General features: G+C 40.5%; 1 long non-coding RNA gene across 2 annotated transcripts; it reads right to left on the bottom strand.

The window, feature by feature from the left end:
* Positions 1–5,891: 5,891 nt before the first annotated feature.
* On the bottom strand, positions 5,892–25,543 carry LOC116327116. 2 transcript variants are annotated; one of them, XR_005614951.1, is made up of 7 exons: positions 25,410–25,543; positions 23,344–24,149; positions 19,446–19,643; positions 18,286–18,402; positions 7,979–8,035; positions 7,128–7,677; positions 5,892–6,934 (listed from the first exon to the last, which is right to left on the bottom strand). It is a non-coding gene; the product is annotated as an uncharacterized LOC116327116 (long non-coding RNA). The 2 variants fall into 2 exon arrangements; XR_005614952.1 differs by lacking the exon at positions 23,344–24,149 and having other exon boundaries at positions 25,410–25,519.
* Positions 25,544–27,061: the final 1,518 nt, after the last annotated feature.

The following is a 27,061-nucleotide window of genomic DNA, read 5'->3' as shown; positions in this document are numbered from 1 at the left end:
AATAACTGCCCATGAACTGAGAAAAGTCAAGCGTGCAGCTGCCAAGCTGCCACTTGCCACCAGTTTGGCCATATTTCAGAGCTGCAACATCACTGGAGTGCCCAAAAGCACAAGGTGTGCAATACTCAGAGACATGGCCAAGGTAAGAAAGGCTGAAAGACCACCACCACTGAACAAGACACACAAGCTGAAACGTCAAGACTGGGCCAAGAAATATCTCAAGACTGATTTTTCTAAGGTTTTATGGACTGATGAAATGAGAGTGAGTCTTGATGGGCCAGATGGATGGGCCCGTGGCTGGATTGGTAAAGGGCAGAGAGCTCCAGTCCGACTCAGACGCCAGCAAGGTGGAGGTGGAGTACTGGTTTGGGCTGGTATCATCAAAGATGAGCTTGTGGGGCCTTTTTCGGGTTGAGGATGGAGTCAAGCTCAACTCCCAGTCCTACTGCCAGTTTCTGGAAGACACCTTCTTCAAGCAGTGGTACAGGAAGAAGTCTGCATCCTTCAAGAAAACATGATTTTCATGCAGGACAATGCTCCATCACACGCGTCCAAGTACTCCACAGCGTGGCTGGCAAGAAAGGGTATAAAAGAAGAAAAACTAATGACATGGCCTCCTTGTTCACCTGATCTGAACCCCATTGAGAACCTGTGGTCCATCATCAAATGTGAGATTTACAAGGAGGGAAAACAGTACACCTCTCTGAACAGTGTCTGGGAGGCTGTGGTTGCTGCTGCACGCAATGTTGATGGTGAACAGATCAAAACACTGACAGAATCCATGGATGGCAGGCTTTTGAGTGTCCTTGCAAAGAAAGGTGGCTATATTGGTCGCTGATTTGTTTTTGTTTTGTTTTGGAATGTCAGAAATGTATATTTGTGAATGTGGAGATGTTATATTGGTTTCACTGGTAAAATAAATAATTGAAATGGGTATATATTTGTTTTGTTAAGTTGCCTAATAATTATGCACAGTAATAGTCACCTGCACACACAGATATCCCCTAAAATAGCTAAAACTAAAACAAACTAAAACTACTTCCAAAAACATTCAGCTTTGATATTAATGAGTTTTTGGGTTCATTGAGAACATGGTTGTTGTTCAATAATAAAATTATTCCTCAAAAATACAACTTGCCTAATAATTCTGCACTCCCTGTAAACAGTGTCAAGGTCGAAAGGGTCAGCAGCTTCAAATTCCTTGGAGTCAACATCACCGAGGACTTCTCCTGGACCCTTCACACAGACACTGCTATCAGGAAAGCTCGCCACCGACTCTACTTCCTGAGGAGGCTGAGGAAGTTTGGCATGAACGCCAACATCACCTCAAATTTCTACAGGTGTGCAATTGAGAGCTTGCTGACGAGCTGCATTACAGTTTGGTACGGAAGCTGCTCTGCCAGCAGCCGTAAATCAGTACAGAGGGTGGTGAAGGCAGCAGAGCACATCACTGGCATGAGGCTTCCTGCCATTCAGGACATTTATCTTCAGCGATGCCTCCGCAAAGCACACAGCATCATCAAGGACCACAGCCACCCAGCACATAAGTTCTTCTCCTTGTTACCATCTGGCAGACGTTACAGGAGTCTGTCTGCTCGGAGTACAAGACTTAAAAACAGTTTCTACCATCAAGCCATACGACACCTCAACCACAACACTTAAACACACACAACACAGTCTACAGGACGCACTCAGAAGCTTCACAAGTACTCTGTATAATCTGCACTGGTCACTCCACTTTATTGGTATTTATATTTTTTTTTAAAAAAGTGCAATACTGTAATAACTGCCACTAAAAAACTTTTGTACTGTTCAGTTTGTACTGCTGCTCATTCCTGCCACTGTGCAATATCCCCCGCCCCCACATCACATTCCTATTTAAGATTTTCTTTATTTAATCACTAGTGTGTACATATATTTATATATACATATATATATTTAGTCAGTTAACTGGAAATCTCTTTTTTTTTCTTTTACTACATCCTATTAATATTTTGCTCTTTACTATTTTTTTTATTTATTTTTTCTACTGTACCATTCTGCTGAGTGACTGTCTGCTGCTCGTCAAATACATTTCATTGCAATGTTGACCCTGGGCTAACTTGCATATGACAAATAAAACTGAAAACTGAAAGCTGCTCTCTGGTGGACACATAGTATGAAAGCAGCAGTGTTACCACATAAACCCCAGGATAAGGAACCAGATTATAATAATCAAAGCACTGATTTCTATCTGTTTATTTAGCCATTAAGTGAAACAGCAAATTGTTGTAGAAATGCAGGTTAATGAATTTTGGATTTTGGTTGTTTCCTAAGTGGACAGTTTGCTTTCACAGAAGTGCGACTGACTTGGAGTTACATTGTGTTAAGTGGTCCCTTTATTTTTCTGAGCAGTATATATACCAACAAGACAGTGTACATCACTGTCACAACAGCTTTTTTTTCCATTCAAAGGCTTTATTGCCGTTCCTATAATACCTGGTGGGCCAGTCTCCAGTCATAATGCCCAGGCCGATTTTTTGTCCCAGTCCAGCACTGGTTCAGCCCTTGGAGCTTTCTTTCTTGTTTTCAGTGGTAATGCCTATGGTTGTGCCAGAGCACATTTTAATCAACACCATTTGCATTTCAGATTTCACACATGTTGTTGGACTCTGAAAATGGAATGTCTTGTGGCGGACAAACATGTTTTTTAATGGCACAAATAATTTGTGGGGCATCTTATTGTCACACCTGATTGTTCTTTCATTTTAGTTATAGTAGTGTTTTTAAATGGTTGTACAAAATAAAAAAAATAAAAAAAACGCCAATGTAAGGCTTGCATTTTTAAATAAATATTTGTATATGTTTACAAAATTTGTGCATAAGTTTTCAAAGTTTACAGTTTATATTTGCATTTCAAGTCATGATAATAATTTAAATTGTAAAAAAAAAAAAAACTACTACTAGGATTTTGTGTTTTTTTTGTGTCATTGAAAAAACAACTAAATTCAGACACATGAGGTTGAGCTGAAAAGAAATGGACAATTATATTTTGGACTTTAGAGGGTTGACCCCAAAAATCATGAAAAAATAGGTTTAAATTTGTATTCATGACAGGGCAGATTTCTGACATATTTATTTTAACTTTAAGCAACAATGTGATTTTTTTCTAACATAAAACAGTGTGAAACTTAAGTTAGACTTGTGTTTGTAAATGAACCACCCATGTTGTTTTCTGGATTTTGTATTTATTGAGCTACATATTTATTTATTGTATAGGCTATACAGTACATAAAATCAAAATGTGCATGTTTTATGTCACTGAAATGTTTAATTATGTGGGCTACAGAAAATAATTAAGTTATAGACTATATGTATATGAAACATGTGTAAACGTACATGCAGTTAAAATGATTCAAATGCAGTAACCACCTGCATGTGTTTGAAAAAAAAAAAAAAAGCTTTGATTTTCATGCCACCCTAAGAACATTTCTCTAGATCCGCCCCTGGCTCGTAACTCCTTGATGTGTGTGTGCTCATGTAAACTGTATTGAGAAAAATAAGACTTAATTTGGTAAATTATGGTTATTATAAAAGTTGTTAAGTAGGATGATCCAAGGAATGATCATTGGCTAACAATCAGGCTTTCTGTAGAATTATAGGAATTATTTTAGGGTTACTGTTCATAACCATCATCTTTATCATTGCATTAATTATCATTTCATCCAAGCATTTATTGAAGTTGCTGGCATTATGTTATAATTTGTATTACAGGGGTTATCATAATCAAATATTAACATGTTTATTACAGGTTGTTATAACCACTTTAAACTGTGGAGTTGAATCTATAATTTAAAGGTTTTCGAATGTTTTTATATTCTTACACTGAAGTCTTCAGTGGGGGAGAAGCTGACTGCAGGCTGACAGGAAATGCGTCTGCAAGCCATGCTTTTGCAGAAGTGAAACTGTTCAGAGAGCAGAAGCACACTCTGTGCACCCACAGACAGACGAGATACACGCACACTTAGTTAGAGAGATCACTGATAGGGGAAAGTTCAAATTGCTTTGCTTGGGGTTACTTTTAGACTATATTAGGAGGAGCAAACATATTGGCAGATCTGAGAAGGAAAACCTGTGTTATGAAAATGATTTTAATCTTTTATACATGATTGCATTTGAGCTTATTAAAGAGCTGTGGCTCCTGGTCACGTGAAGGTCAGAAGTGTAACGGGTGAGATGTGAGAGCATTTAAGGGCGAGACATATACATACAGACACAAATAGTGAGAGGTCATGACACGTACGCAGTACACAGCATGCACGCGCCCTCGCACGTGCACGCACACACACACATACACACCATGGTAGATCTATTTTGGTAGGGCGGAAATGCAGAAGTGTGCCGACGTACTTAGAGGAAGTGCACCAGATGAGCGACAGCGAAGACGAGCTGAGGGAAGCACCTGGCGTTGACCAAGAAGATGTTCTGTTTTAGACTATGCTAAAGTTCATGGAACATTTTGTGGTTTGGATTGACGTAAGCTGTACTATTGTCTGTTTTGCAAAAGAGGGGGCTTTGTTGTCCTACTCCTATAAAGCCTTTGTCTAATGATTGTAAGTTCGGTTCGACGCTGAAATCTGCACAGCGGTCGGACTCACACATGTGTTTATTAAAATACTGTCTAATTGCACACGCCTGGATCTGTGGTTATTTATGGATTCTTCTCTCAACATTGAACCCTAACATTTCCCAATGAGGGTGCAGTGTCTCTGACTTTACTGCTTTCATTTTAATATGTTCTATGGGTTAATAAAATGCATGAGCTTCCATATTTCATGTATCCTTGTATGATAACTGTTGAGAGTATCTTCTCCAGTGAAATTCTTGGGATTTTCCAGGACCAGTGTCGGGTCGCAAAGCCAACATGATAACCTTATCCAGCCAATGGTGTGGAGATCCAACTTTTTAGATCCAATTAAAATCAAATCACTCAACAAAAAAAAATCCTCTGGAAAGAAGTAGCAAGCATTCTTGAAACACAATTTAATAAACAGACTCATATGAACAGCAAGATAGTACATTAAGACACACAGAATAGAAAAACAACAGATAGAAAAGCAAGCAAAGCAAACCCTGGGGTGTAGAGCCATAAGCACAGACCGCAGAGTCTCACCAAGAGAGACAGAAAAGAGCCTGGTGGACCACTGACCCATCTTTTATAGGGGTCAGTAATCACTCCTCCTGCTACTGGGTAACTTTCCACTTGTCCTCCAGCCAAAAACAGCAGATGCAGGGTCAGGTGCAGGTCAGGGGTGTGGCCAGGAGCCATCTTCAGATGGATCATGTTTGATAAACCCTTTGTTGTGCTTTGTCACAATAGGCCATAACATGATCAAATGTTACACATTAATCCTGTTTATTAAATCTCACAACAAGCAGTATGCATAAACTTATGATGTGGATAATACTTGGCCTAAATATATTGGTTACATACAATTTAAATATATAGGTTAAATGCTTAAAATGCTAATTCCAATATATATAAACACTTCAGTGTAGGTAAAGTGTGTGTATATGTGATTATATAGTACTGTTATGATCCTTAAGATGATTTTATTGTGATGTGCTCACTATTTCTGTTGCACTCTTTCTGTTTCTTTAAGAGACATGTTTTGGTTGTAATGCATGAGATCAAAACGTCTGGTGACGTTCAGTGCAGATATATAGGTCTACATCCATCCATCCATCCATCCATCCATCCATTTTCTTCCGCCCTGGAGCCTCCTCCCGGTGGAACATGCCTGGAACACCTCAACTGGCTCCTTTCGATGTGGAGGAGCAGCGGCTCTACTCTGAGCCCCTCCCGAATGGCCGAACTTCTCACCCTATCTCTAAGGGAGAGGCCAGCCACCCTACAGAGGAAGCCCATTTCTGCTGCTTGTATCCGCGATCTCGTTCTTTCGGTCACTACCCACAGCTCGTGACCGGTAAATTGAGAGCTTTGCTTTTACACTCAGCTCTCTCTTCACCACAACAGGCCGGTACTGCGGCCGCTTCACCAATTAGTCTGTCGATCTCCCGCTCCCTTCTCCCATCACTCGTGAACAAGACCCCGAGATACTTAAACTCCTCCACTTGGGGTATAGGTATACATGTCATCCAAAAATCCACAGCACGGGAAGTTGTCATAACCATTCAAAAAGGTTCTAGTATCTGTCCAAACTGCCCTGCAGATCGTCCTCAGTCCAGTCGTACTAGCACTAATAAAGGAGACGAAACTTGAAAAACTCTTGAGTCATTTCAAGACACCACAATGACAAAAACACTCAGCCCGCAGCTTCACAAAAAGAGTTCATAACCCATCTCTTGACATCATGGATCATATTTCTATATACAGTATATGCATGATCTCAAAAGCTTGAAGATGGCTTCAAATTACATATCATTATAGAATTTTAAATACGTTTATTCTAATAATAACTATGCTTAAAAACGTGATAACCTTTTTAAGCATAGTTATAATATTAGAAGTGGTTGCTTTTGCCACTAAAACACACTGTACCTAACCTCATGCACACTTGATGGTCACAACTAAAATAATAACATCACTGCCAAAAGTATATAGACAGTGTTGCCTCAGTGCCTCACCTTCAATGACTAAAGACATACAGCCCTCACGTCTGTAGTCAAATGCTGATGAAATGTGCAACAGATTCTGTTATTTTCATGTAACATGGACCAATATAGTAAAAACAAACAAACAAAAAAACCAAAACCAAAGCAAAACAACAAAGTAATAAAAAATGCAAGAGAAGTGCATGATAATGTTGCAGTACAGAGTCAAAGCTGTAAAGGCCCATGCTTACAATGCTTCACAGCACAATTACATTCAGACTGTAGGCTCAGTGGTATCTTCCTCTAGAAGTGGTTTGTAGAGCTCTGGGTCATCAGTGCTCTAAAAAAGAAAATATTGGTAAAGTAAAATGAATAAATCTGTTTGGCTTTTGAGCTAGTCACCAAATATTCATAAACGTCCACATAAGAACTCACACAAAACAAAAACAAAAGAAAAAAAAACCCTCCACATATTCAGCCAACAGTCTCTGCTTAAATAACAGTTTCCCCTTGAAGTGATGCTAGTCTGTTACCTTGGTTTGTCCCTTTTCTTTGCTCTTCAGACTCTTGATCCCTAAGACGACTGAGCTGATGGTGACACAGAGCTCCAGGACTGACAGCACAATTAGCACAGCAATGATGCTTCTGTAGAGCATCTGTTGGGATACAAACAACAGTGTTCAATTTTATTGTAGTAATATCCCTTTGACTCAGGCTCAGAGCCTTTGAACGGAGAGCGGGCAGAGACTTCTGTACAGACGTGACTGTGATCGCAACATCATCCTACAGTCAAAAACCTACATACACTATTATCTGATCACCAGCTGCAAATCCACAGATTTCAGAAGCAGAAACCTGTGATCATATCTACGAAACAATTAAAACCGTATATTTTCCACTTGTCAGTTAGGTATTTTAACCTGAACTACCCTTACCTACACTTACCATAATTAGTGTTTCACCGCCGTAGCATTCCTCACAAATTTCCGACCAATATATATTAGATACACTGATGCTATACAGCACAATGGCTGCAATGGCAAAAGCAACCCCAGTCAGATTCAGAATCACATTGATGATAACCTGAAATACAAGATGTGTCAGTTAATGTAAAATCAAATTTTAGACATTAGAAGGCTGGTCGGTTAAAAGTTTTACAGTCAGTCAGTGCAGGAAAGCTTGCAGTGGTTGGTATTAATCTTAAAAAGCTCTGCAGCTCCATCCTACATAAATACATATACATAGATGTGCTTACATGGGACCTGGCGTAAACGTGTATATTGAAATAGAATATTATACTTCTACTTTCATATCTTCAACTTAAACAGGAAAAAGAAGAGACGAAATTCAAGTTGTCCTTCTAAGGTACATCTGAACTACTCACCAGACATGGACTTGGATACTTGTCAGACAAAATGCTGACAATTCCAAACACGATGAACTACACAAGACAAAAAAACAAAGACATTAAAGTTTCATTCCTCCAACTGAACGAGGAGACACATCATGTGTTTAAGGTGACAACAAGAAACTGCAATATATCAATTAAACCACAGAAGTAAGGGATTAAGATTTCCAATAATAAAACACCTTTGATTTCATAAGATCCTCCTGCTTTTTCTTAAGCACCAACTCTGATACTCTACATACTCTGAACCGGGGTTTCTCAACCACTGTGCTGTGGCACATAGGTGTGCTGTCAGAAATGGTCAGGTGTGCCGTGGAAGATTATCTGGTTCCACCTGATTCGTACTCTAAGCAATTGGCATGAGTAACGGGCAGAACAATTACATTCTCTTCCACTAGAAGGCAGTACAACTACCTGCTCTAATTAAATGGGTTGCCAACTGCCAGTAAAACAGAAGAAGATGAAGGAGATATTACACAATAGTCATGCAGTGAGACGATGCAGCGTGTAATACCAATAGATAAATATTTGAAAAGAACCTGACCTGGGTCCTGGAGAAAATTCCTACCCAGATGAAGTAACTAGCATGAGTAGTGGTCATGATCTCTGTCATTCCAGGAAAGGAGCAGATAATGAGGAACAAAGTCAAAATTGACTTTGTTTTGTTTGATAAACAATGAGATGTTTCTGAGGATAAATATTAAATTGACATTTATTTTTGTTTGGCAATCACTTAACAGCCATAGCAGTAACTGGTATTTGTTTTGTATTCGTTTTTGCATTTTGATCTTTCAATTCAAGTCAAAGTCAAAGTAAACTTTATTGTCATCTCTGCCATATACAGTTCAGTATATAGAGAGACGAGAAGACCAGGCTCCAGTTCTATACAGTGCAAAAGAACAACAATAAATATAGGAAGAGTAAGAATAAGAAGAATAAATATATGTACAATTTGAGACTGAGGTAAGGGGAGAAAAATATACATTTTGAGGTAAAAAGGATTAATAACAGTCTAAAAATTTACAATTGAAATTTTGAACTGACTTTGAAGCGGTTTAAAATGACCAACGTAGCAGCTTTACAGTTTACAGTGTGAAATAATTGATCTGTCATTAGTTGTTATCAGTAAACTGCTGTAGAATTAACTGCTATTTGTTTTTGCATTTGATTTTCTTTGATTGATTCATATATACAGTTAATTGCGTGAGTCAATTTCGAAATTAATTTTCATTTTTGTTTGGTTTGATTCTGAAGACGATTACTCTTCAGTTAATTGCTAAATTGACTTTTGTTTTTGTTTGATTAATTTTTAATCAAGTACTGATACAGATTCTTTTTTAGTTAATTCTTACATTGATTTTTGACATTGTTGATTTCACCTTTTATTAGTTTAGTACAGTGTGTTTGTTTTTGAATTATTTACCAGCTGGGTTGAACAGCTCTGATTTTGCTTGCTTTAAATTAGAATAATTAAATTTGCAGTTTTACTTCAGAATTACTTTCTTTACAATTGAAGTTTGCAGTTTTGTGAAAAGAGAAAAACATTGCATTGTCATCATTTTCAAATAGAGGTTGATCGTCTAATTCTTAGCAATTGATGAAGATGAATTTAGTTTTTGGTTTCAAAGAATAACAGAGAAAAAAACATAACAGAAAAGTAAAGGAAAGAAATAATAATTACACCTGCGAGTAAGAGAGTCCTTATTCCTAGATATAGCATCTTGTCTTGGGGGGGGAATAGCCAGGAGTGGAACCATATTCCAAATAGAGAAGCAAGCTAATGAAGAATATGAGCAAGCAGAATGGATGGAAAAAGAGAGAAAATCAGGAGGCTCCAAGAGGAAGGAAATGGACAAGAAGCGAGAGCACGTGATGACAACCTTAGATATGTGCTATTGGATGCTAAGAGGAAAAGAAAGACAAGTAAGAATCCAAGATCCAAACTACAAGTTACAAGGTGAAGACCAAAAATTACAAACATCATCACAAAGAACAAACAAAGAAGGGGTACAGACTACAACACCTGGAGCTTCTACCTGACTGGAGTGTGTGGAGGAAAGAAGATGGTCCTTTTTAAAGGAGGAGAACGTGAGATTGAAGAAGAAGCTGAAGAGGAATTATCTGCATTGATCAGCAGAGGTAGCGGTGTGCACTGGACCAGACTGGAGGTAAAAAAGCAACAACAGCCACTTGCTATGCCAGTTCATATAACAATGACAGGAGAACCAGTTTATCTCAGAGATATAGAAGGATTGGTGAGAAAAACCACCTTTGTGTGCTGGAGCACCAGCATGGATTTCAACTTTTGAAGACAACACAGCAGGAGAGGCACTTGCCATTAGAGACCTTCTCGTGCCTTGCTTTCTTGAACAGAAGGGGTAACACAGTGCATGAAAACTGCTGGAAGGAATTAGGATTGGCTCTGGAACCCATGATAGCGATCAATTTGATCCCTTCAGGAACGCTCTGTGGGAACATATGAGAACCCTGTACCCGGGAATGAAAATCTAAGGGCACTTAAAGGATTGAAGTTGGAAGCCAATGAGTCCTTGACTAAATATCTGGAACGAGTAGCCCTACTTTGAGAACATCACACAGGAGTGCTGCCTGATAGGAGTGAGGCAACCGTACACTTGTGGAGAAATCAGAGTGAAATTGGTTTGCCAAGATCTGTGCAAGACTTGCTTGATGGGGTGGTTGGATTGAGTTTTATGACAGATTTGTTATGGAGAAAGCACTTGCAACATTATGTCAGGTGACCGTCCGATGTCTGACCCAATATCCACAACAAATGAGGGCCCAGAGATCGACAGCTGGACCACAAGGAAGGATTCCAGACTATGGCGAAGGAAGAGTAACAAACTACAGACAAATGCTCCAGCCAGTGGTGGTCCCCGAGATTTGGAGCAAAACCCATATTGATGGGGCCCTGGAGTATATGTAGGTCCAGTTACAACACCTAAGACAGAGGCAATGGTGACGTGTACAAATGAGGGTGAGAAGATCTGCTTAATGGCTGATACTGGAGCAAAAATTTCAACATTGAACATTTTAACCATTGTCAACAAACACTCTACAGCTGAACTGACTTGGACTCAGGAAGGAGGAGTGTGTTTTTGACACCAAACAGATATTGGCACAAGCAGTGGCCCTTGCCTCACCAGACTACAAGACTGATTTTTTCATGGATGTTTCTGAAAAAGACGGAATTGTAAATGCCATGCTTTTTCAGAAAAAGGAGGGAGTAAAACAGAAGACAATATGGAAAAGCACAAGCAAAAGTCAACCATTAAAAAAAACAAACAACAAAAAAACAACAACAAAAAAACCATCAAAAACCATTAAAAATCAACATTAACCATGGAGTTTTGGCATTTTTTGCGCTCACATTCATTTCTTTGACATCATCAAGGAAGATAAAGATCTCCAGCATGGTTACACAGCCGTATATCACTTATGGCACGCAAGCAGTCAACATGGCTGAAGGAATGATGTCAGTGGAACATCAACAACATGACTGCATAGAGAAAGCAGTTAAGGACAACAGATTGAGATCAGATCTACAAACTGAGCCATTGGAGCATACAGATCTCACCTTGTATACTGACAGATGTTACAGAGGAGTAAATTTGCTATGGTGAGTCAGAGCCATGATGGATAGTGTGAAAGTGTAGCTCTCACCAAAGCACTACAACTCTCAGACGGAAAAAGAGTGAACATCTATACAGACTCAGCAATTCATGTTGTTGTTGCTGTTCTTGGAAAGTTTAATATACATGTGTGTTGTCCTGATAAACAACTGGTAAAGGACTTTTAAGGCTTATTCACTCTTTTAATCTGGTACAGTCCGTGCCTGGACCTACACATGAGCACGGACACACACTGGACCTTGTTCTGTCATATGGTCTGCCTGTCACTAATCTGGAGATCTGTGACTCTATACTCTCAGATTGTTTGCCTGTGTTATTCAATGTTGGTTTTACACATACTGTAGTTAAATCTTGCGCTGCCGCTCGGTGCTATCGGGTTATTAACCCCTCCACTGCCGCGCAGTTTTCTGCTGCTTTTAATCAGCTCTGTGGCCCTTCTGACTTGGTCTCCTCTCATACAGAATAGCTTAATTCCTGGTTTTATTCTTGCTGTCAAACAATCTTGGACTCTGTGACTCCATTAAAAACCAGCCTAAGGCCAAACCTGAGCCTTGGTTTAATGACAGAACTCGTGCTGTTAAGAGGGACTGTCATCGAGCAGAACGCAGAAAAAGGATAAAATGCAAGTGTCATTTCTAATTCTAAAAGAACACTGTCAAAGAGGCAAAAGAGAATATTTTGCAAATATTATCTCTTCCAACCGTCATAACCCACGTGTGTCATTTAAGATTATTATATCTGTTCTTAATACTCCACCAAATGTCTGTTTGGAAGTTTCTCCTGATATCTGCAATAATTTTCTGAGCTTTTTTATTGAAAAGTTTGTCACCATCAGGGCTCTTATCACAGCTCCTGACTCTGACCCCTCTGGCTCTGTCCCTTGCACTGCTGTTTTTACTCAGTTTGAGTTTGTGATCCTCTCCACTTTAGAGGATGTGGTTCGCCATATTAAGCCTGCAGGTTCCCCCTGGGATCTTTTCCTACCTTGATTTTTTAAAGAAATTTTACTTAGTATAGGGCAGTCTGTCCTTGACATTATTAACAGCAGTCTTTCCTCTGGTATGTTTCCTGCAAATTTCAAACATGCAGCCACTGCTTAACAAACCTGGCCTTGATCACACAGTATTAGCTAATTCTAGGCCTATTTCCAAGCTGCCTTTACTTTCCAAGGTTTTAGAGAAAATTGTTTTTTGTCAACTGAAATATTTTCTAGATAATAATGGAATCCTTGAGGGTTTTCACTCAGGTTTTAAAACCCTTCATAGCACAGAATTTGCATTATTAAGTGCTTTTAATGACATCCTCCTGGCATGTGATTCTGGTAACCACGTTGTTCTGGTCTTGCTTGACCTAAATGCTGTCTTTGACAAAGTAGACCACAATATTCTAATATCTCGATTAAATGATCTAGTGGGTATCGGTGGCACTGCACTTAATTGGTTTAGGTCTTATTTGGCAAATAGAATTTTCTCTGTCAACCCTCTCACTCCTGAATCATCTTCTGCTTCTCTGTCATGTGGTGTCCCACAGGGCTCAACTTTAGGGCTACTGCTGTTTTTACTGTATTTATTGCATCTGGGTTTCAACCTTTTCATTGCTGATGACTGCCAAATTTATTTGCCACTAAAGAAAAAGGATGGCATCTCCATAAAACATGTCTCGACATGCCTAGCTTGGTTGGCTTTAAACTTTTAAAATTTTAATGAAAAGAAAAAAGAGGAGCTGGTGTTTGGACCCAGTGGTCCCTGTAAGTCCTCCTCTGATTTGGGACCCCCGGAAGTTTATTTTAAACCTGTTATTACCGACCTTGGTTTTAAATTGGGCCGTGATTTTAAATTGGACAGCCAAATTAGAGCAGTGGTGAGGTCCAGTTTTTATCATTTAAGGTGACTGCCTAGAAAGAAAAGATTTTCTTTCTAGGCAGAACTTTGAAACAGTGATCCATGCTTTTATTTCTTCCCATCTAGACTACTGTAACTCACTCTATGTGGGGGTCAGTCAGCCATTACTCTCATGTCTGCAGCTGGTCCAAAATGCCGCTGCACGACTGCTAACGGGAACTCATAAAAGAGGGCATATAACCCCTGTGCTGGCCTCACTGCACCAGCTGCCTGTATCTTTTAGAGTTCATTTTAAAATTCTTATGTTTGTTTTAAAATGCTTTCAGTCTTGCCCCGCCTTACCTCTCTGAGCTTCTTCAACCCTACACACCCTGTCAGTCTCTTAGGTCAGCTGACTAGTTGCTCATGGAAGTACCGAGATCCAGGAGGAAGCTCACAGGGGACAGGGCTTTTTCTATTGTTGCTCTTAAATTATGGAATAACTTGCCCTTGCATGTTAGAGAGGCCCATTCACTGTCCACTTTCAAAGCACGTCTTCAAACCTGTTTTTTTCTTATGCTTTTGACCTCAGTGAGACTTAGTTTTCTCTTGTAATTAAATTAGTTAGTTAATAACTAATTTAATTATTTTACTTTTTTCTTTTATTTGGCTTTTATTTATATCTTATGTAAATTTTATTATTTGGTTTCATTTTACAGCACTTTGATCAGCTGTGGTTGTTTTAAAGTATGATGATTATGACAACGACCATCACATCAATCAACGGATTCCACTTTAATAATAAACATCTGGCAAAGGTGGAGAAAGCTCTAGGCATTACTCATCTGTGGAGCATTTTACCATTCAGCATCGTAGGGCATTGTAGAAAGAGCTAATTAAATTTTAAAGAGGAAAATAACCAAACCAATATTTGTGTATAACAAAGGGTATGGCAGATTTGTCATGTCTAAAACGGAGTTATGTAATAACAAACACTGGTCCACATGACTGAGGTATTTTCCTTGAAGGTAGCCAATCACTAAAAAGTAGAATACAACTAGCGGGGGCATGTGCTAGGATGTCATGCCATTAAAAAAAAAAAAAGGCAAAAAAAAGAAAGAAAAATGTAACCCATTAAGTTTATCCTTGATAAATCCAATTATAACGTGCCATTACGGACAGAGGATCAAGAATTTAAATGCATGCTAGCTTTGCATATGCAACGCATGCCTGATAATTGTTCTGCTTTTGTTTCCTATAGCACCCAACTTGACCACACCGCCAGTTTTCACGCCAAAGGAGGGTAATTACACATGTCTGATGTGGAGGAATTTTACCAAAGGGGGAGAGGTAAGCCCTGACTGGGGTAACAACACCATAAATGTCACTTTATGGTCAAATTCCTAAAAAAATTATTTTGATATCAAGGGCAGATTTTTTTTTTTTTGGTATTGTGGAGGAAAGAAACTGTTAAATTTCCTGCCCAGTACCTGGTCCAGTTCGGACTGCCAGTAACAGTTATAGGACATAGGCAAAAGGTAAGTCTAAAAATCAAACTAGATGGTCCACAATAGACAGTTTTAATCTCATACTATATTTTCCAACATATATAGATGCAATAGGAATACCAAGACGAGTTCCAGATGAATATATATTGGCAAACCCAATAGCCAACGGGGTTTAAATCTATAGTACTTTGGATAACAACCAATAACAATGTTGACTGTATTAATTATTTTTATTACAATGTGCAGAGATTTTCTAACCCAGTGGTTTGTAAACTGTGATGCGTACCACTAGTGGTACTTGGGCTCTCTCTGGTGGTATGCGGGAAATCTCCAATTTATTTTAAGATCATTGTGGAGGTATGCAAAGACAACACGAGAGTTCCTGAGGCTCTTCTAGGAGCCAGAGTAGACCAGAAAACATCTCCCCGAGCGTGAGTCCTCTATGAAGAGCAGCCTTTCCTTATAGCCAGCGGTCACGGCCGCTACAGAGCGCTGGCGGGTTCATTTCCCTGGGCCTTAAAACCAAAACCAAAAATCTAGCAGCTTAATCGCCACAACAAAAATTAAAATGTACAGCTCTGCTATCACTCCAACATAAATGAAAACAGAAAACTAAACAGCAGTGATGTTTGTAGGGTTACTGAAGTTGGGCTAGCTGGTATATAATGATGTGCTGCAAGGCTAGCGACACAGCTATGGTTAGCATAACATAAACACAGTGAAGCTGGAGGATGAACACTAAATTTTTTCCACTCGATAAAAGTCAACGTGAGGGTTCCCGATGGTTAGGGACAAATGCAATCGTATGGCAGGATGCTGTAAACGGACCAAACTTCAGTCAGGAGAACAACCGCAAAAATTAGGTTAGTCATCAATATACTGCTGCATGGGCTGTGTTGTAATTACATCGTAAGGTTTTAAAAACTGAGTTTTAAAATGAATAGTGATGATCAAAACTGAGAGAGGCCAACAGTGATTACTGACTTTTTTAAGGGCCTTGTTCAGATTAAATAGAACAAGATACAAAACATTAAAACATGTTAAAAACACAACAGCCTTAATAAATGCGGAGTAGTTTGGACCTGGAAGCAGGGTTCATTAGGTCATCACTTAAAGACTGGATATCCCACCTGCTGTCAATGTTTTAATGCAGTACAGTTGTTATTATTATCACTTGTCACATCCTGTTTATGACAGATGCCAGGAATGCAATAGCAGGACTCTCAGAACAGCTGACGTTAAAGTCACTTATGACAGTCCAGAATAGGACGGGTCAGTTACCAGGGCATTGGAAGGACTATGGACATTATCAAATGAGATGAAGGAATTTTCTGGGATAGCGGGTCCTCTGGGTGAGTGGTTGAAAAATAAATTTATAGAATATAAAGCTTTTATTTTATCACTGATGGTGTCATTGGCTACATTCACAGCTATATTGACTTGTTGTGGATGTTGTCTAATCCAATGTTTGAGTACAGTAATTAACAGATAACAACGGCACTAATGGAAAAACATGCAGCACCATCCTATCAGATGCCATTGCTGGTTGGGATCAGAGCTGAATCAGGTGAGGAGGATTCATGGCTGAGCCGAGACATAAGTTGGAACACTTGATGTTGAGAAGTAAGAAGGGCTAAATGTACATTGCTCATTTGCATGCTTAGGCTTTTAATGATTAAAAAGAAACATTGAATCATGTTTAGAAGGTAAAATGTGTCACGCCCGGTGTGGCAGGCGTGTGGAATTTGTAGAGAGGACCCAAAAGGCGGCAGCTCTGGTGCAGGTGAGTATTTATTTACAGGAGTGGGTACAAACAGCAATGGCGGGTGAACATGAAACCGGAAAACCTAAACTGGGTAAAACTAACAAAACAAACCAGAAACGAAGGTGCAGGAAGGTCCGGGGAAATACAAACGGAGAGACGCAGGGAGACTGAGGGGAAACAACACAGACGAACCAGCAACGAGGACGAGTGAACACACACAATAAATACACACCAGTAATCAGGGGGATGGGAAACAGGAGGGAACACACCTGGGAGACATAACAGCTGACGAGGTGGGGGAACGTAAACAGGACACTCTGACATAAGACAAAGACCTTCAAAATAAAACAGGAACACATACATGTAAAGACACGGACTAACCACAGGAATGCACGGCAGAAAAGCATGAACACAAACCGAGGAGGAACAGAAACCATAGTACCATAATAGAAAACACAAAACGCTGGGTCAAAAGGACCCAGGATCATGACAAAATGTCTATGTCCGTTTGGTGCGTTTACCTGAGGGGACAGGTTAATGGTCTATAAGACCCAACTACTGACCAAAGGAGGGCAACAGCTGATTTTACACTGGCTTGAGCACAGGACTCCACTCCAGTTAAGAGGGAAAGGCTGAGTATTACACTGGAAGGACGTCTGTTGGATAGCAGCTGAACAAAACACGTTCTTTTGATTCACATGTAAAACACATGTAAAAGGGGGGATATGTTAGGATTTAAAATGATTAAATAGAGCTGTTTTTTTATATTTTTATATACACATCACATGTACTCATAAACTTGTTGGCGCTCCGTGTTTTTGAGGGTCAGGAGCCTCTTTCAGTGCCATGTCTGGACTGAAATATTGAGAATTGGCGTAAAGCGCAGAGGGTCTATTTTGCTACATGCTCACACATCACACCAAATAACAGTCAGGATGATATTTTCTGGGCCAAGGGAGTACGAACAGAATGTCCCAAAGTTAGATAATAAATTAGAATATTAAATAATCAAGGCTAGGCAGGGAGGGTTTTATTGTCTCTGTCATTCCAGGAAAGGAGAAGATAATGAGGGATGTGAACAGACGTGAGCGGGGGAAGGAGACTCAAAGGGAGACAACAGGGCTGCCACGTCAGTTCCAGAAGAAGATAGTCATAATAATAATGTGTTATTGTTGGGATATAAAACTGTATGGCCCAATTCAGGGTCATCCTTTTTGTCGAGTCACATGGCTGCTTTCACAGAAGCAAATTAAATCTTTTTAAAAGACAGATATTTCTCCTGTACTTCCTTCGAAGAAATTGAAAATGACAGATGTCCATGTTTTTGGATATTATTTCCATATTTTGATTCGTCTGACCACAGAACAGTTTTACACTTGGCTTTTTAAATTAGCTTTGGCCCAGAGAAGATATTTCTGCCCTGTTACCAGTTAACCTAATAAGCTGCAAAATGTTTCTCCAGCAGCTCCTTTGAGTACTATTTACTTATGTGGATCCATTCTTAGTTAAAAAAATGAGGAAAGCTGCTTAGCTTGCTTACCAACCCTCCCATCCAACAAGGATAGCCGGTATAACTCATGGTCCATGATTCATCATGTTGGCTTATAAGGATTGATCCGAGGACAACATTGAGAAGCCCAATCATGATCTGCAGAGTCTGAGAAAGAAGAAGCACAGAATGAACAACTTGTGATGTACTGTAGGTGTTCAACACCAGTCATAGAATATGCTGTATACTGGAGCACTTTCTCTCAGGCTTTTTCTGTAGTGTGACAGAAAAACCCTTTTAAACTATCCATCCATTCTCTTCTGTTTATCCTTGTCAGGGTCGTGGGGGGCCTGGAGCCTATCCCAGCTGTCTTAGAGTGAGAGGCAGAGTACACCCTGGACAGTTCGCCAGTCTGTCACAGAGCTACCACATAGAGACAGACACACATTCACATTCACACCCACATACACACCTTTGAGCAATTTTAGAGTTACCAATTAACCTGACTCCACTAACAGCATTCCTTTGGACTGTGGGAGGAAGCCGGAGAACCCAGAGAAGACCGACACAAACATGGGGAGAACATGCAAACTCGACACAGAAAGACCCCAGCCTGATGGTGGAAATGAAGTCAGGAGGAGGCAGCATCGCTAACCATCGTGCTGCCCTCTTTTAAACCACAGTGGATAAAACCTTCTCACTTTTAAGTCCAATAAATTTGTCAGTGAGAGAGTTAGACTCACGTGGAGTAAGGAAACATGACACTGATACAAAGCCGGTGGCATCAGTGACCCATATAAAATTTACCTTTACTCTGTCTTCTTGGAAGGCTTTCTGACATTAATAGGAGGCAACAATAGTTCTGACAGTGTTTTATCTCCTGAATGTTTAAATGTGCAAGTGGATGAGTGAGTTTGTTGGTAAGCCTTTGCGTTGTTGCATTATCAGGGTTTTTGTTTAAAACTGGGGGCTTAATGGTGTCAAGCGTTCATACAATGCTCCTAAAAAACATTTGTATTGCAGGACTGAAGCAAACAATTTGTGATGAGTGAGTTTGTCGGTAAGCCTTTAAAGGAGTATGTGGTGGGTGCAAAGAAGAAGCTCATTAAAAGAATATTAACTAAACATGTATCAGATTAAGTTAGCAGTTCATTTGCATTTTTAATACAACTTCTGGAGGCTTATCTGAAGCTTTTAAGGTTGTAGCTCACCCCCAGCACTATCTCAGAAGGTCTTTTGAGGCGCCTCAGGTGCTGAGACACTTTGCAGCACACTGGACTGCAGCAAAGGTTCTTGAGGATCTGGCACAGAGGAGGCCAAGGGCTATTAGGGTCAGAGGTCAAAGTGAGTATTGTGACTCCATCAGCCTTGGACACAGTGGCAGACATCCTGCCTGTAGATCCTGGAGACTGAAAGAGAGAAGAGTAGAAAAAAATGAACATAGTCTGAATCACATTAAGGCCCCAGCTGTGGAGAAATGGCTGAACTCATTGAAGTGTTAAGACAAAACATTTATTTAACTTGTGCAAATAACAAAATTAAAAATCTAAATCCATTCAATACCGATTTGTAACCCAAAGGATTTGACACAAGGCTTTGCTGTTGTTTTTTTTTTTTTTTTGTACAATAGCACTTTTTGCTTTTTGCACGTTCCAGCGAATTTTGCTCCAGCTCCGGAGCTGCACCGGTGCTTTGTTCCAGCAGCTCTCTTCCTCTCCGGCCCTGCCGCTACTGAAATAGGGAGTTGACCGCCCACCAGATGGCCAGGCACTCCTTTTCTACTTTACTGTACCTGGCCTCATGCTCCGACAATTTTCAGCTGATGTACACAATGGGGCGGTCAATGATGTACACAGGAGCTCGTCGACCCGGGTCATTGGGTAGGCATCAAACGGTGACACTTCGTTCATCTTGCAATAGTTCACACAGAACCATATAGACCCATCTTTCTTCACTGCAAGAACTATGGGGCTACACTAAGCACTGTGCGACTCTTCTATTATTCCCAGCTTTAACATTTCTGCCAATTCCTTTTGCGCAATTTGTCTTTTGTGCTCAGATAACATGTAACGCCAGGCTGCGTTTCAAAGTGATGCTTCATGAGATTTGTATGGCTGCGCAGGGGGCAGAACACATCTGCAAAACACTGTTTTGCAGCTCACACATGCAAACGGCTTGTGTGAGCTGGTCATCACAATGGAGGGAGGCGGGAATGGTGGAATTTGGAGCCTCTGGAGCCAACTTATCTCTCTTCTTAACCAAGCTCACCAAAGAAGCGGTTTCAGCCTCTCTTCACGCTTTAAGGAGGTTGAGGTGATATATCTGTGTGGCTCCACCCCTGTCTGACTGTACCATTTTATAGTCTACATCCCCCACTCACCGTGTGACCACGAAGGGTTCTTGCCACTTGGCAAGTAACTTTAAGCTAAAAGAAGGGAGTAATACAAGCATTTTGTCTCCCGGTGAAAACTGCCACAGTCTAGCCCCTCTGTAGTACAGGCGCTGCTGACATTCCTGGTCCTGGTGCAAATTCTCTCTTGATAACCTCCCCAGAGTGTGCAGCTTTGCTCTCAGGTCCAGGGCGTACTGAATCTCATTTTTCGCTGGGCTTGGACCTTCCTTTCAGTTTTCTTTAATCAGGTCCAACACCTGCTTTCTGCCGAACAGTAACTCTAAGGGACAATATCCCGTGGAGGCCTGGGGCACCTCCTGCAATGCAAACAACAGAGGGCAGGGGTGTCAAACGTACGGCCCGCGGGCCAGATCAGGCCCGCAAACAGGTTTAATCCGGCCCGTGAGATGATTTTGTAAAGTATAAAAATGAGCTGCAATTTTTCAAAAAAGAAACTGCTGTTCCAATTGCATCCATTGGATGGCGCAATAGCAATTGTGAGCTACTTTGTTTTGCCCGCATAATTTGAAACCTGATATGCTTTGGCACCCTCATTGCCCCAATATGTCTCTGTCAAAAAAGAGAAAAGTGGACACAGAGTGCAGAGTGTTCCAAGAAAAATGGTCATCCTCCTATTTATTCACGGAAGTGAATGGGAAAGCTGTATGTTTGGTGTGTTCCCAGCATGTTGCAGTGCTGAAAGAATATAACCTCCGTCGCCACTATGTGAGTCTTCATGCCGACAAATATGACAACTTTCAAGGACAGCGGAGAAGAGAGAAGATGAATGAACTGTTGGCGTCAGTGACGCTGCAGTGAAAGCTAGCTACCTCATTGCTAACGAAATTGCACTAGCATTTAGTGAGGGTGAATTTGTAAAAACATGTATGATGAAGGCATCGGAGATTGCGTGCCCTGAAAAGCGCCAGGCCTTTGCAAATATCAGCCTGACAAGAAACACAGTTGCCGACAGGATTTCTGATCTTTCAGCAGATTTGGACAGCCAGTTGAAGCAAAAAGTAAAGTCATTTATTGCGTTTTCAGTTGCAATTGATGAAGGCACGGACATTACAGATGTTGCACAACTGGCAGTTTTCATCCGCGGAGTTGATGACACATTGACCGTCACTGAGGAGTTCGTGGATTTGGTGCCGATGACAGATACAACGACCGCAGCTGATATTTTCACCGCACTCGTCGGCGCGCTGGACAGGGTCGGAGTGGACTGGTCCCGCGCTGTCAGCCTACAGATCGTGCGCCCTCAATGATCGGGAAGAAAGCAGGCGTTGTAAAAAAGTTCAGAGATAAAGTGCAATCTGCAAATGGAGGACTTGATTTTTGGACTTTTCACTGTATTTTGCACCAGGAGGCTTTGTGTTGCAAGTCACTGAAAATGGATAAGGTCATGAAGGTGGTCATCCAAACTGTTAATTTCATCCGATCCAAAAGCCTCAATCACCGTCAGTTTGACAGTCTCCTCAGAGAGAAAGACCACATCTATGGCCTGCCATACCACACTGAGGTAAGATGGTTGAGCCGAGGTGCTGTGCTGAGGTGTTTCTTTGATTTACGAGAAGAAATTGAACAGTTTATGGAAGAAAAGGGCAAACCAGTGTTAGAATTTCATTGCGCAGAATGGATGCAGGACCTTGCATTTATGGTAGATGTTACAGAGCACCTGAATAACTTGAACAAACAGCTGCAAGGACGCAACAAAGTTGTCATGCAGTATTATGACAGCATACGTTCTTTCAAGTTGAAGCTGTTATTGTGGGAGACGCAGCTCACCGGCGGTGATGCAGCTCACTTCCCCTGTCTGAAAAATGTGTGCACGACCCAAAGTGTGGCAGATATGAAGTGGTTCAAAGATAAAATAATGGGACTGTTACTAGAGTTTGAGCAACGATTTCAGATTTTTGGTGAACTGGAGAAAAACTTCAAAGTTCTTTGCTCGCCGTTCACCGTGAATCCCTCTGATCTGCCCGTCAGGATCCAATTTGAAATAATAGACTTGCAGTGTGACTCGGATTTGAAGGGCAAATTTGCCGCAGCTGGCTTGAACACATTCTATCAGAATCTCTTGCCAGGTTACCCCAACTTGACAGCCCTTGCTGCAAAACTGTTGTGCATGTTCGGAACCACATATCTTTGTGAGCAAGTTTTCTCTGTAATGAGCATAAATAAAACAAAACTGCGCTCAAGACTCATGCACAAGCACTTGAATCACATCCTGAACTTGGCTGCCGCTCAGGATGTGACGCCTGATATTGATGAGCTGGTGAAAACTAAAAGATGCCAGGTATCAGGGGTCAAATAAACTATGCAACCCCACTGAAAGTGCCGCATGAGACACCCTGATATAGTTCTGTGATCTGTGATATACTTCTGTGAATCACTGAGGCACTGTGTGCTTGTGTGCTCTTTGTCCTCAGAATTTTCAAATAACTTGAGGTGTTTTATGATTAATAGCAATGTTGTGCCTGTATTATTTTGAACATACTGTCCACAGGCTCTAGCTTTATTTTTTATGTTGATCATATTAAAACAAAGAAAAGGATCTGAAGTTGTTGTTTTTAAGTTATATATACAATGATTTTACCAGTCCGGCCCACTTGAGAATAGACTTTTCTCCATGTGGCCCCTGAACTAAAATGACACCCCTGACAGAGGGTCTAACCAGCGATCCCAATTGCATTTATCCTCGTGAATGAACTTACTAATTATGGACTTTAAAGTCTTATTCAGCCGCTCCACCAGTCAGTCTGAGGGTGGTAGATGCTGGTCCGAATAGATTTATTGCCCAGTAATCTTTTAGTGTGTGAGACAAATGAGGCAGAAATGGCTTCCGCTCCATGGCTGTGGGTTGGGCTGGTGGGGGCTGGGACCGGTCAGCCCGTCACTGGTGGACGTTCCCGTGGATGTTCCAATTGCGCTCCCAGGTGGTCCTAGGCCAGCGTCACCGCAGCCTCGAGGCTTGCCAGCCGATGGCAGCAGACTCACTGCGCCATCCCGACTGGAAGTCCCTTCATGAATTGCTCCAGCACTACCGTCTTGAGCAGCTGCATCGCCCCTGGCGTGGGGGCAGGCTGTAGCCACCTGGCTGCAGCACCATGCAGCCTCCTGGTAAACGCCAATGCCAGTCCTCCGGCCCCATCCATCCCATCTGGAAGGGGTGCCGATGGTCCTCAGGGGAGAGCCCCAGCCAGTCCAGGATGGCTCTCCTAACGTCAGAAAGGACACGTACACCGTTGTGAGAAGGCTCAGTGCCACCACCTGGGCTTCCACCAGTATGCGACCGTGGTTCCCTGGAACACCTCCAGAATTGCTTGAGGGTCATCTGAGGAGCTTGGGTTTCAGCACCACTGTAACCCAAAGGACCTGACATGATGCAGAAACTTGCGTTTTGCCTTTGTTTATTTGCTACAATATCACTTTTTGCACTTTCCAGCGCACACTCCTTCGGCTCCAGATCTGCACCAGTGCTCTGCTCCAGCAGCTCTTCTCCTCTCCGGCCCGGCCACTACTGAAATAGGGAAGACATGATTAGATGATGCTTGTCGACTGTAAACACCGGCCTCCCCTGACACCACACCCTGAAGCCACTGCTTCACTCCTCCTCTGCAGCTGAGCTACCAACCACACCCTGTCACACTATTGTCTCATATTAATTCTTATAAAATCACCTTATAATCATGTTGAGCTCCATTAACTGTAACTTATACTGAATGGCTGTTAATTATAATTAAATAAAATAACTTGTATATAAATAAATGAGTACATAAAGTGATGCAGTTGTGTTTACATTTGCTGTCCATGTGCTATACATTTAACTATTAGATAAAGATGATGATTAACTGAATAACAGTACTGAAGATAAACAGTCACAGTCACTTTATTACCCATTAAACTGCTTGTTAGTGAAATATCTAATGAAAGCACTTTAAAGTATTTAAGCATGTAGATACTGGAAAGATGACCTGCTGAGTTTAAAGTGAAGAAAGGTGATTTAAGTGGTCTTTGGTAAGAGATGGGCTGGTCTGAATATTACAGAAACTGATGATCTACTTAGACGACTATCTCTAAGGTTTACAGAAAAATGTCCATAATGAAAAATTCAGTGAGGTCTGTGAGAGAAAAATACCTTGTTTATTATAGAGGTCAGAGAAGAATGGCCAGACTGCTTTGAGCTTAAACAAAGGTGTTAGGAATAAAATGATTAAATAAGTTGTTTTTGTGTGATTTTTATATACACATTGCAGTTGTGCTCATTAAGAGTTGGCACTCTGTATAATAAAGGTCAAAAGCATCAATTCAGCACTATGAATAAATTGAATTATTGAGACTGACATGCTGAGTTGCAGAAGGATTTGCAAACATGCTTACACATCATAACTAATTAAAATCAGGGTGACATTTCTCAGGGGGAAGGGAGTCTGAATAGAACGTTTGAATAAGTAGAACCAACAGGCTGAGAATTGCAAGCGTATCTGTGCCAGGCAGAATTAAACCAGCTCTGAAGGCAAAAGGGCTCCTATTAGCAGCATCCACTCAATAAAGTGCCATTGGAGAGTATTTCTGAAACCGAGACTGAGAAATCATGAAACAAATATCAGACAGATTGTACTGTAATTCCATCTTCCTGTGAAATTAAGTAACAGCGTAAAGCTGGTGTATGAAAAATTCAGAACTTAATTCTCTTTTCATTAGCTTTGTTGATATTTTTGAAATCGTCTGGACTTTGTTTTTTTGATCCTCCTCATATTAGGAAAGTGCTGTTACCTACCAGAGAGAAAACTTGATCTGCTGTAGAGCGGAAGAAGCTTCACTTTACTCCTGTAAATGTTTGAAAGTCCAAAGTGAGTGCGCTGCTATCAGCGGCAGGGAGCGAAACTGTGTCGTCTGATCCGGGAAATCGAGCTATGATTTTGGTCAGCCTTTTTTCTGGACACTATAATATGACGCAGTATGACGTAATTCAACTATTACAGTAATACAGCTCCACCCGTGGCTGGCACCACGGAGCGCATTGCAGCTTTCCAAGTTAGCCTTACAAGCTCGCTTTGATCTGCACCCCCTGTTTACCAATAATTACGTCACATTAACCTGGATTACAATACAAAATAAAACAAACCGACTTACCTGTCAGAGCAGAAGAAAAGAAAGCAAGATCCAAATTAATATCTTCTTGTATGTTTGTTGCGCAGCTGTTGTTGGATGCGAGATTTTGCCCGTTGTTCTTCCGCCCGTAAGGAAGATATAAACAAATTAACCCTTTGCTCAACAGTTACACACAAAGATAATTGAAAATAATCCAATATAGCAGAATTACCCTCACTAGCAAAAAGGAACAACACAGTGAAAAACGTTGGTGGACTAATTTAACAATATTTTAAATGAACTCCGGTTATAACTATATATTATAAACATTTTTTATAGACATATAAAACATTTTCTGTAAAACTTTTTTGTATTACTGACATTGTGTTGTTGGTTTTTTTTTAAATTTTTTTAATAAAAAGTTTAGCTAAAATGATGATAATTTATGACAATAATAATTTAGCAAATAAACGTTTTCATGAGGCTCCATCAAATTTGGGATTATTGAAAAGAATAACGGTGCTCTCTGGTGGCCACATAGTATGAAAGCAGACGTGTCACTACATTAACCTCAAGATAAGGAACCAGATTATAATAATCAAAGCGCCGATTTTTATCTATGTATTTAGGCATTAAGTGAAACAGCAAATAGTTGTAGAAATGCAGGTGACTGTTCGTAGGATTTTAGTGGAAGCACAAAAAACCTCCAAGAAGTGTGTTGTATTATAACATAATTATTAATTATTTTTGCAGGGTATTTAAGTATTAAATAACTACTATTGTTGATCACAACATGAGCTTGAAACAGCGTTATTGCTAAACTTTTAAGAAACAGATGAACGTGACAGAAAATCGTAACTGCGCCAATCCTCCAAAAGTTTACAAGAAAATGAATCACTGACGGGATTTGTGCTGCGTGTTTTGGTGGTGATTGCAGAGGTGGGAAGTAACGAAGTACAAATACTTTGTCACTGTACTTAAGTAGAATTTTCAGGTATCTGAAGTTTACTTGAGTATTTATTTAGTTAGTTAGTTAGTTATTTTTAGTGGGGGGTTTGTTGTTGTTTTTTGGGTCTGTAGGCTACATGTGACATTATATTTCTTCATATTGTGAAAGGTGGCACAAATCAAACTGAGGCAGACTACCTGTGTTATGCTCTACAGGTTAGTGCAGGATAAACAGGTTAGCTTGCTGTACTGTGATGGATTTAGATCAACAAGCCTGCACTACTACTCAATCTACTGGAACTATTAAAAAAAAGCATGTACAAAACTCCACAATGATAGACTGATTAGAATGATTTCAGGTAGAACTGCTACATTTTATTAAACAGAAGC

This window comes from Oreochromis aureus, linkage group 11 (assembly GCF_013358895.1).
Source record: "Oreochromis aureus strain Israel breed Guangdong linkage group 11, ZZ_aureus, whole genome shotgun sequence".
Lineage (NCBI taxonomy): Eukaryota > Metazoa > Chordata > Actinopteri > Cichliformes > Cichlidae > Oreochromis > Oreochromis aureus.
Note: the sequence above shows the minus strand (reverse complement) of the source record. Positions and strands in the feature narration are given on the sequence as shown.